The 3963-nt window shown below is 38.6% G+C and overlaps 1 pseudogene; it reads right to left on the reverse strand.

The window, feature by feature from the left end:
* Window positions 1-2140: 2140 nt before the first annotated feature.
* LOC101724390 (small ubiquitin-related modifier 2 pseudogene) lies at window positions 2141-2693 on the reverse strand (annotated as a pseudogene).
* Window positions 2694-3963: the final 1270 nt, after the last annotated feature.

Here is a 3963-nt window from a genome sequence, read left to right on the forward strand (position 1 = left end):
TTGACATTATATAGTCTCTGAACTATGTTGGTCACAAAAAAAGAAAAAAATATGTATATATATAAGGAGGGGAAGAGGGATACTTCCTGTCCTATGTACACTGTAAATTGTTGCTTTTCCTCTCCTGATTAAGGAAAGGAAGTGAATGGCTTGACTTAGCCTGTTAAAAATCTATGTCTTTGTTACTTTATTGTTGCTGGGACAAAACACCCCATGCCCACAAGTTAAAGGAAAAAAGGTTTATTTCAGCTCACAGTTTGTACAGGTTTCAGTCCATACTCACTGGTTCCAAGCCAGGGAAGCATGGCCGAGGGACATGGCAGAGGATAAACAGTCCATGGAAGGCATCCAGGAAGTAGCAAAGCAGCCCTGACCCTGTATTTCCCTTTTATCCCATCCAGGCTACAAGACTTTTGAATGGTGCCATCCACACCCAGGGCAGGGCATTTGTCTTCAGCAAATCCATTCAGCCACACCTAGACTATGCTAATTCCAAACAATGACTAATTAATACCACACACCCTCAATCCCAGTATCATACCCCATAGATACAGCAAGCTCCAAAAACATACACCATGCCGCACCTATGAGTTCATGAGGCTTTGGAGGGACGTGTAGATACAGGCTGTAACAATATTTTAAACTGACAATTCCACTGCTTTTATAAAAATTGATCCACACAATCAAAACCAACAGTTTTTGTATCATTATTTTAGAAACTTCTTAGCAGTCCACCTAGTATTACTTTGTGTGTGTGTGTGTGTGTGTGGCACTAGGGATTGAACCCAGGGCTTTTTTGTTGAGCTGCATGCTAAATCCCAGTCTTTTTGTTTTGAAACAGGGTCTCAAAAAGTTTCTTTAGGTCTCAAACTTGTGATCCTACTGCTTCATCCTCCCAGAGGACTGGGATTACAGGCTTCATCAGACTTCTTGATCCTTGTTTTTATAGACCCATTTCTTATCTGGGGTGGAAGATTTGACTCTTAGGAGATTTTAAACAGATACAATGCTGAACACTTTTATCTAATCAAAAAATTTTAGCTATTATAGCAGTATTTTTCTTTGTCTAACCAATCTTGATGACTTAATGACTTTAGTAAAAATGTATTGTAAGCCAAGCTTCCTTGGGTATGCAGCCTTTTAAAATGAATAATATTTTCATATTCAGAGAAGAATAACAACAGAGCTTTAAAATATTAGATTTCCTTCTTCCTTGTCATCCTAGCTAAAAGCTCTCTCAATTCTCCATTAGATAGATTTTAAAGAAAATAAAGCAAGTGTAAATCATCTGGCTGCCTAAACTTAATCTTCATACAGTTAGTCTCAATGGATGATGGTATTTTCTGATTTATGGTGTGCATTTCCCCTGTAGGAACTAGTGAATAACAAGCCAAGGGAGAAGAGGCAGAAAGCCCTGTGAAGCCCTGCTGGTGACCCTGATTAAGCCTTCACCTTTTGGTTTTAGGTTTTTTTATCTCTAAAGTAAGGATATTAAATTCCCAGGCCTTTTCCAAGAGAGGCAATGAGATAACCAGGGCAGAAACACAGAATGTCTGCTGAGGCCACTAGAGTCAGGAAGTTGAAGATCAAAAGAGGTTTCCTGCCAGAGTCAGGCAGAAATACTGAGAATCAGAAATATTCACTCTTTCCCAATATCTGATGTGATAACAAGTGAAAAACTTAGAAAAGAAAATGTTCTTTTTTTTTTTTTAAACAAGAAGTTTATTTAAACACCAAGACACTTGACTTAAAGGGAAAACTATTTAGGATTCTTTTTCTTTTAAAGAGTAATTTACTCCCACATAAAGACAGATTGCCCTACATGTAACAGCTACGTACAAAAAAGTTATAAAATTGTCCTTGGTTTTACAATGATAAATGAAAAATATTAAAATTCTCCAATCAAACAAGGCATGCAAGGATTTTTATGATGTTGTCTTTTCTGTTCAAACAGTGAGAGCAAAATAACTTACTGGAATATAAAGATAAGAGCTGATGAGCATGCCACTAATGGAGAGAGGGAACTATTTTCACAGAACCAGCATCTCCCCATCCCATCTCCATCTGATGTCAAACAAAACATATTGTTGGCCGTTTAGTAAAAAAAAGCAATATGCTTGTGCCCATACACCAGATACTTTATGTACAATAAAGGAATGGGGAAGGGGTAAATGAAGAATAGAGAAAACTATACTGTAGTAGTCAGGATGTGGTGGAACCAAATTGCAGTTTTCTAATTGAGAATGTATTCTTGGTCTGTAAGAACAGAGTTCTGGAGTAGAGTTGTTGCAGGTTCCCTTTTTAGTAGACACCTCCTGTCTGCTGCTGGAACATATCAATTGTATCTTCGTCCTCCATTTCCAGCTGTGCAGGTGTGTCTGTTTCATTGATTGGCTGTCCATCAAATCGGAGTCTGATCTGCCTCATTGACAAACCTTGTCATTCACAATAGGCTTTCATTAGTTTACTAAGTGCTGTATGCCTCTTAATCTTAAACTGCACCACAGAATCATCCTGCCCCGCCACCTTCAAATTAATATGATCGTTGTTCTCAGTCTTGACTCCTTCCTTGGGCTTTTCGTCGGCCATAGTGAGCGCCCGGGTCTTCTCAGCTGCCGCTTCACGAAAGAGGTACCAGGTCCGCAGCGAATGAGCACACAAGCAGCTCCAGGAGCGGCAGAAGGCGGAGGCAGCGGTGGCCTGAAAAGAAAATGTTCTATAGTGAAGAAATATGTAAATACAAGCCTGGCTAATTGCTAATGTGAAAGATCAATTATAAACTTAGCCAAGTATTGTTTTTTTAAAAATAAAATTATCCATCTTGATTTAAAATAGAAAAAAAGAGTTTTTTATGGTTGTACTGGTTAAAAACAGAATTTCTCAAACTCAGCACTACTGACATTTTGGGCCTGATTCTTTGTTGGGATACTGTATTATGCATTGCAGGGTACGTTCCAGCATCTCTGGTTCTGCCTACTAGTATGTACAACATGATAATAGAACTCTCTGCCATGTTGTCACAATCAAAAATGTCTCCACACATTGATGAATGACCCCAGGAGAAAACATTTCCCCTGCTTGAAACCACTGAGGGGGAAGGGGGTAGCAGCCATTTAGATATTTGAAAGGACCTTTATTTTTTAGTCTTTGTGTAAAACTCTCAGGCCCCAATATCTGAGGCATTGACTTAGTTGATCAGTGACATCTAAAGCTTCTCATTTGAGGAGTTATCACTTTTTGACAGCATTCAGACATCTGAAAATATGTAATTACAGTCATGTGTCACCTACTGATAGGGCTATCTTCTGAGAAATGCATCTGCATGCAATTTCAACATTGTACAAACACCATGGAGTGTATAATGTACTTACACACACTAAGAATACCATGAGGTCATGAGGTGATATACTTTTATAGGACCATAGTCATACAATTATACAATATGTTGAATATTAGGAGAGGCAAAGATGTTCCTTGAGCAGGGAGGACGCTTCCTGTTATGCTGTATATTGGCTCCTTGCAGAGTATGGGCACACAGTATACTCTCAGTGAGTGAATGAATGATTGAACAAATGAATGAATTAATGAATGAGAAGGTGAAACAGAAAACTAATTGTTGTAGGGAGATAGGAATTTTCTTTGGTTGTCTCTATGGTCTATACCAGATCTCACCTTCCTACATAAGGTACTGCAGCAAACATCCTAGTGATCAAAGACCAGTAATGCATCTGATTCTAAAAGAAAACCCCACTGAGCTTCTGAAATGGTACTTAAAGGACTAGGAATCCATTGTGATACTTTGGGTTTGTCATCATTGTTTTGCAATAAATAATGTTTCTAGGTTGAGAATGAAATCAAATATAGCCCTCATCTGGAATGCAGTACATACCAGGGTGTACAAGTACAAGAGTCGACTATGGTACTGCCTTGTCTCTCTATGGTTTGGGGGAAAAGAGTTTATAG

The sequence above is a fragment of the Heterocephalus glaber genome, unplaced genomic scaffold, assembly GCF_053883595.1.
Source record: "Heterocephalus glaber isolate CG9 unplaced genomic scaffold, H.glaber_assembly_v1.0 deba00000122, whole genome shotgun sequence".
Classification (NCBI taxonomy): Eukaryota; Metazoa; Chordata; class Mammalia; order Rodentia; family Bathyergidae; genus Heterocephalus; species Heterocephalus glaber.